This window comes from Aythya ferina (genome assembly GCF_964211825.1).
Source record: "Aythya ferina genome assembly, contig: HAP1_SCAFFOLD_86, whole genome shotgun sequence".
Classification (NCBI taxonomy): Eukaryota; Metazoa; Chordata; class Aves; order Anseriformes; family Anatidae; genus Aythya; species Aythya ferina.
Window position 1 is genome coordinate 610,124 of NW_028181429.1, and position 9,593 is coordinate 619,716.

Sequence of the window (9,593 nt, forward strand, 5' to 3'; positions counted from 1 at the left end):
GACTAAAACCACTGAGAAAGAGCATTACCAAAGCAAGAGGGAACATGCTCCTAGTGAAGAGAAGGAGAGTCAAAAAGCAGGTTCTTCCAGCAAGAGAAGGATAAAGTTGAATACAAAGAATACAAACTTGAGCTCCTGATTGGCTTCATGCTGAACTCTGTGCTGTTCTTGTCCTAATCTTGGTCTCTCCATAGATAATGTGGTTTAAATCCAAATAGAATCGTGCGATGAGGAAGACCTCACTGCAACAAATTCAACATCTAAAATCAAAGTTGACATTTTCCGTGATTTTCTTCCTGAGCAGAAGTGTGCGGTACTCCTTTTATATTAACGTAGAGATTATTTCAAACAGTCTTGAAGTGCTTGATGACTTAACAGTCTGCAGATTTATTATCAAATCAAAAAAACCCCGACTTGGTAGACTATTTTTTTCCCAGTTTTGAATGACCACTAGGAAGAAGGTTATTCCGGCATCAAGAAAGTCATGTGGAATGTAACAAAATTTACTGAACCAGTAAGTAAAACTTATATTTTTCTATTTGTTCCATTGTTTCAACTCTTCTGACCCTTCTGGACGGCATAGATAACAGAGGGGAGATCGTGGTAATCGGAGCTACTAACAGACTGGATTCTATAGATCCTGCTTTACGAAGACCAGGACGCTTTGGCAGACACTTCCTCTTCAACTTGCCAAATAAAGAGGTGAGAACTTAAATTCAACGTTAGTGCTACCATGGCAAAGTCCAACTTTATAGGAAAAAAAAAAAATATTGACAACTTGAACAAAAGAGTGATACGTGGAGACACTGCGTTGTTCCATGGAGGACAAATCTGGTACTGGATATATATGGTCAGGATGATACCACCAAGTAGTTAGTTCTATAATCAAACCTTTCATTCCCAAAGTTGTACCTGTTTGCTTAATTATTTAGTCCACTTGGGTGTTTTCATCATGAAGTTGTGTTTTTGGTCTCAATCCTTCACTTATGAATGAATAGGGGACGTGTTTGCATTTGATTGTGCCCCTGCTCGGTGGTAGTAGTTTGAGTCATAATTCTTTTCTTCTTTATAGTAATTGTAGCAATTGGAAGCATTGTGCCAGAAGTGCTTTCTGTGAATTTACTGACTGGAAAGCAAATGTGATGAAGTAATGAGACTGTCCCAATGAAAGCTTGCTAAGTTTTAGAGAAGTTTTTTGGACAGCAAAGAAATGTTTCTGGATAAATTTTTCATTACAGTATTTTCCTCTGGGTCCTTAGGTCTCGTAGTTTGGAAACTTGTTATTGAAGCTATAAATGCCTTTTCTTTCACTGTAGGTTCCTAGAAAAAGTTCAGTATAACAAATAAGAAATATTCAATTTCCTGGTTGACAATGCAGAGTGTATATTAAATAACTGTAAAATACTTGAAAGTTGAGCAAGTAAGAAAAGTGTATTAGTAGATGAGGGGTTTTGAGGGAGGACTGTTTTGTTTTTTGTTGTTTGTTTGTTTGCCTTTTGGTTTGTTTGTTTCTTGTTGGTATTTTTAAGGAAAACTTGGGACAAGCTAAAATGCAATGATTTTGCTTCCAGGCTAGAAAAGAAATTGTCATCCTATAAACAAGTCACAGTGATAGTGAGTGTAATTACAGTCGTCAAACTATTCCAGCTCCACTTCATTAGCCATGCCCTGAGCTAAATAACATTTTAATCAGTTTGATATGTCACCTGTGGCTTTCTTCACTGTCACTTGCAATCCAGCAAACTCCTTCCTTCATGTTTCTAGATTAGACAGAGGGTTCTTAACTGCAGACATCCACTTCCAAGTTCAGGAAGCAGTGAGACCTTTCATCTTCACCCAGAATTAAGATGATATCTGTAATACACAATAAATGTTTGTTCATTGTCTTTTGTATTATAAAAACAAGGAGTTCTGTTTGAGGAACGGGAGTTGTGAAAACTCCTTTGCTAGACACTATGAAAATTCTTTTGCTTAATGTAACAAAATAGAGAACCCCCTCCCCTTCTCTCCTTCTGCATCTCAGTAGCCTCTTTTGTTAAAAAAACACTGCTGCAAAGTTCATGTAACCATCTCCTGATAAGTTGTTAAACTAGTGTATCAACATCTTGCCTTCCTGTCTCACGCTGGGCCAACATGACCAAATAAAGAAAGAAGTTGAACCACAACGCTGAGGAAGACTACGGCCTTCATCTTCACGACCACCAGAGGGACAGAGACGACCCCCTAGCAACAGCGCGCGCAGTCGCAGAATACACCAGGATGTGCTGCGTAATCCTGAAATCACCAAGATATAAAAAGGGACCGTGGGGGGGGGTGAGGTGCGCGCCGTTGGTGGAGCCGAGACTCCCCGGCCGCCCAGCGCTGTTTTGCTTGCTGTTGCTTACTCAATAAATTCCTTTCTATTATTAATGCAATGCTCTCTGAAAATTAATTAAGGGGGCAACTTATAACAAATTTGGTGCCGTGACTCGGATGAAGGCAATCTGATTGAAAGACCTTCGGAGGGGGCGCCCCGCTGATTTCAGCGGCCTTCGCTAGGACTGCTTTCATTCAAATCCTTCACCGACGAACCCTAAATTCGGCAGCAAGCAAATAAAGCCGGCAACCCCTAGTAATCTTTGTGCACGAAGACCGAACGAAGACTCAGGAGTGAGTAAGTATAGGCCGGTGATCCGTTCGGTTGGGGTTGGGTATCCTGGAGCGTGTCGCTGTGAGACGTCCAATTGTGGACGAAGCGAGTGTGGACCCCTCGGTAGTGCGGTTCCCACATCCCGCGAGGGACTGGGCCACGAAAAGGGGGAAGCGATTTGTGTGTGTGTGTGAAGGCGCTCCAGAAGATGGGACAGAAGAAGAGTAAGCCTTCTGGTCCCATGGGCGGGGTAACGTCTGATGTTAGGTTACCCCGGGATTAATGATTAAAAATTGGGAGGATTCCCCTTTTAGGCGGGGAAGGAATAAAGTAAAAATGATACATTATTGTGTTGAAGTTTGGGGTGGTAAACAGATTCGAGGAGACCACCTTTACTGGCCCGTATTTGGGTCCTTTGAAGATTGGGTTTGCCAGGCCCTAAATATTTATGTAAACTCAAAAGAACCTTTTAGTTTGGAAGAAAGTGAATATGCACATTTGTGGATCAGCTCGGAAACTCGAGCCAATTTATATCCTCTAAAAGAAAAAGGAGGGGATGGGAGGCACAAGAAAAACTGAGAATTAGAGATCCCAGCCCCACTGCCTCCCTATATTCCACCACCCCCACCTGCAGCCCCTCCGACTCCCGGGCTTCTTAATCTGCAACCCCAGGGGGATGCCAATAACACCTCTGATTCTAGCACTCAGGGATTAGTGACTAGGAATATGTGGCAGTCCCCATTAACTCCAGGGACGTCTGAGATTTTAAGAAAGAGACAGGAGGAGGGTAAGCGAGCTTTAATGGCAACTGGCATAATGTTTGCAGCTGCTGAGGAATAATTCTAACTGGAATAATAACTGTACATTGTATATTGTATATATAAAAGCCCGGGCATTTTTGTTAAAGTGTTCTTTTATACATATGTTAATATGTTAATATGTAAATATAAGAACTGCCATTGAGGTGTATGTCTAAGGGAACAAAATTTGCCCAGGCATATTATCGGCTCATCAGGTTTAAATGTCCCCAGTGTAATTGTCTACAGGCAGTTAATTTACAGTGGTTTGATTTTACTTGTGTATCTGTATATTGTGGATTTTGGAGGGATTGGGATTGACTAGTAAAGAGCTTCTAGGAAAACGGTGGAATATTAACCACTGTAGATTACAATAGGAAAAGTTCAAAGCAAAGAAATCCTGAGGAAAAGCCTCCTAGGATGTATACTAACACATTGGAGGGATATAGTGGGCTGAGAGGGTACAGTGAGTAAAAGAGCCCTTATCAAATATTGTAATCAGTGGTGGCCACTTTATAAAGTAGAGGATGGAGCGGAGTGGCCCCTAAATGGAACTACTAATTATAACGCCATATTACAGTCAATGTTGTTTTTGTGGAAAGAAGGAAAACAGGATGAAATGTTGTATATTGATGTTGTTTCAGCATCTTGGAGGGAAAAGGTACGGAATTAAGTTGGCCCCTGACTGAGCCTTTGATGTCGGCATTAGAAAAGTAAAGGCTAGAGAAAGATAAAGGAAGTGTTAAAAGGTTTGTGGAAAGTGTTAAAGGTATTCGAAGTTGAATGAGCAGGGAAAGGTGATGTAGGTATTATCTAAGTAACAGTCTAGAAGTTTTGGTATATTTGCATATTTGTTGTGGTGTTTGTTCAGTTTCCCAAGCATCGGGGAGGGGGGAACAGCCCGCTCCACCAGGGGCGTCTCCAGCGGCCGCAGGGGGGCTTCGGCTCCAGCGCCTGGAGCGCCTCCTCCCCCTCCTTCTGCACTGACTTTGGTGTCTGCGGGGGGGTTTCTCGCTCTCCCAGCTGCTGTTGAGCAGCAGGTTTTTGTTTGTTTGTTTGTTTGTTTGTTTGTTTTCGTGGATGTGCTCTCACAGAGGCACGGACTATGTTGCTATGGCTTGGCTCTGGGCAGCAGTGGGCCCCTTTAGGGCCAGATGAAATTGTCCCTTATCTACCACGGGGAGGTTTCTGTTTTTGTTTTGTTTTGTTTTTCACGGGGGCTGCCACTGCAGTTTCCCACCCCCACACCCCTCACACACCCTCAAACCTTGCCATCAAACCCAATACACTGGAGCAGCTAAGTCATTACTGACTTGTAAAGTATCAGGGATTAAATTAACTAGTGAAACCCTAAATGTGATGGGGGTAGAAGGGACTGGGATAACAGTGCCACTTTTGGGGGATACCAAGCTGAGACCAGGGGATAAAATGATTACTGGGCAATTATTGTATGTATCCAAGGCAGAAACTAACTTGTTGGGAAGGGATTTGATGATTAAATTGGGCATTCAACTAGTAAATTGTTAGACTGGAATAACAGTGTTATTAATGGAGTGCTCTCAGGCCCTGAGAGCAAACGTATATTCACCTCTGACTGGAAAGACCCTGAAATGGGGGCGGAAGCAACAATATAGGTGGACAATTTTACTTTAGGGGTTTACAGGGCCACCTATCTATTTGGGTAAATTCTAAAAAAGATTTTGGAGCAATTACAACCTCCCAAGGAGGTATTAATGTTATAAATATGTGGATCATTTTAAGGAAAATCGATACTCCCTGATGGGAGAGAAATGCTGAATAAAGTGATAATGAGGCAAATAACTGTTTTACATCAGAAGAATCATTGGGAGGTGCAAGCAATGTGTGATGTTGTTCTAAGAAAGCATGTCTGTGTAGGAATATATACTTTAGGGAAGCACACATGCAGAGGATGTACTATATGTCAAAGGGTAAATAAAAAGGTCTTCTGTAACCTATCTAGAGGGGGACGGGAGCCAGGGCTTTGACCTTTCCAAAGTATACAGGTAGACTTTACTGAGTTACTTGTTTGTCCTAATCGACCACGTGACTGAATGGGTGTAAAGCTTTACTGCAAGGATTAAAGCAGGCCTTAGAGATTGAGTGGGATTTTCACAGCCCCTGGCACCCCTCCTCTTCTGGAAAGGTAGAGCAAATGAATGGTGAAATTAAGAAACAACTAACAAAACTTGTGCTGGAAACTAAGGCTTCTTGGTTAAAATGCTTACCTCTTGCACTGTTAAACATATGGACACAACCCAGAACTGATATAGGAATTTCTCCTTTTGAAATGCTATATGGTATGCCCTATGACTCGGAATTGCCACTTGATCACCCTCAATTCTAATTAAGACTTGGAAAGAGACTTCTTTAACACCACGATGGGGAAGGCCCCTATGTTGTTTTGCTTACCACAGAAACGGCAATTCGAACTGCGGAGAAAGGATGGATGCATGCCAGCCGTGTGAAAGGACCAATCCGGGAACGTAAATGGGAGGCAGCTCCAGGCCCTGACGACTTGAAGCTGACGCTAAGACGGACTCGATAAGTATTGTGTATTATCTGTGTATCGTGGGAAGGGGAGGAGGCCCTGTTTCGAAGGCTCCCTAGTAGGTTCCCCTGAAGAACACTGCTGCTGCCAAGAAGAACTGATACCTTGTAGTTCGCTGCAACCGAACTTACAAGCGAGGCAGAGAAGTGAAAACGGTGGGGGACTGAGGGGCCGACAATTTAGATGGGCTCCGACCACCTCCTACGATACATGGGAGTCAGTATCATCGTTTTGGTCAGCTATGGGTCTGCGCATCCCCACCAGCCTTTTAAATGGAGCTTAATCAGATGGGAGGATCAATTCATCATCCAGCAAACGACGACAGCGGGTGCTCCCAGTTTCCGCATCACATTTTGTGACCTGGCGTCAGTGCAGCCATGCTTTAACCTATCAGAATTTTATTTCTGCCCAAGTTCTAACCCAGGAAAGGGGTACTGTAATTATCCAAACGCATATTATTGTGCATACTGGGGGTGTGAAACCATTGCTACGGACTGGACACTCGGGGCTGGTCGGAATAAATTCTTACAAGTGGGATATGGGCCGCAAGGTTGTAACTGACAAGTGGATCCCCATTACAGGTGGCAAGGGCATGGTATAGGGTATACAGGAACCTTCCACGGAAATAAAGAAATTTGCAAGGTTCTATATATAAATATAACAAACTTGGACGATACTAGCTGGGTACTAGGAAAATGTCAGATTTTACGAACACGGAACAGATAGGGGAGGACTCATACTAATAAAAAGGAGGATGCTGATAGGCCCCAGGCAGTAGGAACAAATGAGGTATTGTCAGAAAATGTCCAGGGAATCCAGCCTGTGGAAAATACTACAGTGCCAACCATCGGCAGCCCTAATGTAACAAAACACTGTTGATTATGCTTTAGTATAAGGCCTTCATATTATGATGCTATTGGGGATCCTGGGGAGCCCACCCGCACAAAGAACAGCCCTCTACATTGCAGTTGGGGAAAAGACATAAGGGTAACACTAACACAAGTCACTGGAGGTGGTAGGTGTGTGGGCACGGTTCCTAGTGGGAAGTGTCACCTATGTAATACCATGGAGAATGGAAAACAATCAACCAAGTGGCTAATCCCAGCCAACAACGCTAGGTGGGTTTGTTCGTGAGTGGGCGTAGCTCTTTGTCTATCACTAAAACTCTTTAATGCGTCTCGTGATTTTTGTATACAGGTGATAATTATACCAAGGATTCTATACCACCCTGAGGATTGTATGTATACCCAGCACACAGTGGCAAGTTATCATCTGGAAAGACGGGAACCATTCACGGCTCTAACTTTGGCCACCCTAATAATCCTGGGAGGAGCTGGAGTGGGGACCAGGGTAGCCTCATTGGTTAAACAAAATCAAGAATTTACTTCCTTACGCTTTGCTGTGGACGAGGACCTGACCCAAACTGAACAATCCATCTCGGCCCTGGAAAATCTATCAGGTCACTTCAGAGGTAGTGTTACAAAATCGTAGGGGATTAGATTTGGTATTTTTCAACAGGACGGGCTGTTTGCAGCCCTGAAAGACGAATGCTGTGTATGCTGATCACACTGGAGTGGTAAGAGATACAATGGCAAGACCCAGGGAAGGGTTGGAAAAAAGGAAACGGGAGAATGAAGCCCAACAGAGCTGGTACGAATCTTGGTTTAATTATTCACCTTGGCTTACTACTTTATTATCAACAATAGCAGGACCTTTGTTGTTATTAATAATAGCACTAACTTTTGGACCATGTATTTTTAATAAATTGATTGCGATTGTAAAGGGATGTTTAGAAGCGGCACATCTAATGCTCATACATGCCAAATACGAGCCAATAAGTACCAACAAAGGAATCAAGGAAACATTAGTTCTTAGTAGCCAGGTATTGCAGAGATTCAATGAACAAAATGAGTAACTAAAAGAAAAAGGAGGGATTGTAATACACAATAAATGTTTGTTCATTGTCTTTTGTATTATAAAAACAAGGAGTTCTGTTTGAGGAACGGGAGTTGTGAAAACTCCTTTGCTAGACACTATGAAAATTCTTTTGCTTAATGTAACAAAATAGAGAACCCCCTCCCCTTCTCTCCTTCTGCATCTCAGTAGCCTCTTTTGTTAAAAAAACACTGCTGCAAAGTTCATGTAACCATCTCCTGATAAGTTGTTAAACTAGTGTATCAACATCTTGCCTTCCTGTCTCACGCTGGGCCAACATGACCAAATAAAGAAAGAAGTTGAACCACAACGCTGAGGAAGACTACGGCCTTCATCTTCACGACCACCAGAGGGACAGAGACGACCCCCTAGCAACAGCGCGCGCAGTCGCAGAATACACCAGGATGTGCTGCGTAAAACTGAAATCACCAAGATATAAAAAGGGACCGTGGGGGGGGGTGAGGTGCGCGCCGTTGGTGGAGCCGAGACTCCCCGGCCGCCCAGCGCTGTTTTGCTTGCTGTTGCTTACTCAATAAATTCCTTTCTATTATTAATGCAATGCTCTCTGAAAATTAATTAAGGGGGCAACTTATAACAATATCCAAGCATCGTGAGACACAGCGCGTGTGTCTCCTAGGCCCATCCCATAAGAGCAGGACATTTACCTCACATGAGAAGAAGACTTAATGCAGAGGCAAAGCAAGATACTCGGTGTCAAAGCCATGTCTGGATGAGCATTAAAGACAGATCAAAATTACCCAGTACAGGAGGAAAATCTATCATTTGAAGAAGATTATGGTCTCTGATTATTAGTTTCAAAATTAGTTTTTTTCTTTGGATTTCCTCTGAACTTAAACTTAGTTTGGAATGCCTTTGGTTTTGAATAGTTCTGAAATTGTATTACTTCTCCTAAGTAAGTTGATAGTCTGTTCTATTTACGTGAAATTCAAATAATATTGTGAAGGATCTGCCATCACTTTTACTGTGTGCCAGGCTGAGAGCCTTCCTGTACTTAAAGGCAACCTATAGGAAAGCTGGGGAGGGGGTCTTTATCAGGGCCTGGAGTGACAGGACATGGACTAATAGCTTTACACTGAAAAGTTAGATTTCTAATATATGTTAGGAAGAAATTCTTTACTGATAGTACTTCACATCCAGCCACTCCAGCCCCTGGCATGTTCCCTGCAGCCCCTCCAAGCCTGGCACAGGCCCTACAGCTGGCTCCAGGGACGACCCCGCTGCTGTCTCAGGCACCAATACACACAAGGGGAAGGAATGCATGCAGAAGTCATCTCGTTTCGGAAGGGCAGAAAGTCCTCCCAAGAAGGGGAAGGAGCAAGAGGAAGGCGAGGCAGCCTACCCCAAGGTAGGGCCATCCCAGGGCACAGGAGGCTGTTGGAAAGGAGAGCAGAGAGAAAAGCATCAGGAAGCAGGTGATCCCCATCCCTGGGCGAGCTGCGAGCCATGGGACAAGATTGCAGCTGTCCTCCAGGCGAGCACATTGTCAGCTGGCTGCTGCGCTGCTGGAATAGCAGCTGCGGGAGCCTGGCAGCAGAGGGCAGGGAAGCCAAGCAGCTGGGATCCTTCTCTGGGGAAGGGGGCACTGAGAAAGCGCTTGCAAACAGGGCACAAGCCCTCAGCCTCTGGAGGCGGCGCCTGTCAG

At 43.8% G+C, this 9,593-nt stretch overlaps 1 long non-coding RNA gene across 1 annotated transcript; it reads left to right on the plus strand.

The window, feature by feature from the left end:
* Positions 1-1,856: 1,856 nt before the first annotated feature.
* Positions 1,857-8,489, plus strand: LOC311428494. The gene is made up of 2 exons (XR_014687740.1): positions 1,857-2,653; positions 7,193-8,489. It is a non-coding gene; the product is annotated as an uncharacterized lncRNA (long non-coding RNA).
* Positions 8,490-9,593: the final 1,104 nt, after the last annotated feature.